The sequence below is a fragment of the Morone saxatilis genome, unplaced genomic scaffold, assembly GCF_004916995.1.
Source record: "Morone saxatilis isolate NCDOM2014 unplaced genomic scaffold, NCSU_SB_2.0 Contig10, whole genome shotgun sequence".
Taxonomy (NCBI): Eukaryota; Metazoa; Chordata; class Actinopteri; family Moronidae; genus Morone; species Morone saxatilis.
Window position 1 is genome coordinate 10,668,351 of NW_023339652.1, and position 394 is coordinate 10,668,744.

The following is a 394-nucleotide window of genomic DNA, read 5'->3' on the forward strand; positions in this document are numbered from 1 at the left end:
TAATCCTTTGGTAGATTTTCCTTTAAATGCTAACCCCAAACGCAGACACACAGATCTCACACACAGCACTCAGGTGGCAATCAAACATGAACAAACCCACACCAGCGGTATATGTAGTCTTTGGGGCGTGGCCAGGGAAGTAGGTGTGTCTTTTCTTAAAGTGGTATCTACTTACGCTCCCATGGGAAATCACCCCAGTTCAGATCCAACCAATATATCACAAACAAGCTAAATTGCTACACTTGGTGTTGTTGAAACCTTTAACTGAATGATCCAAATAAAGGATGCATAAATCATGGACGCAGACATAATATGTGCCAGTTGTGTATTATACTGTGTCATGCATTTTTTTCTGGTTTATTTGTTTTGGACTTACTTTTTACTGTGTGTGTGT

General features: G+C 40.1%; 1 protein-coding gene across 1 annotated transcript in view; it reads left to right on the plus strand.

Moving 5' to 3' along the window:
• The window catches only part of LOC118340235 (tetraspanin-8-like), a 6,162-nt gene that overhangs the window by 2,910 nt on the left and 2,858 nt on the right, over window positions 1-394 (plus strand). The window lies entirely within an intron of this gene.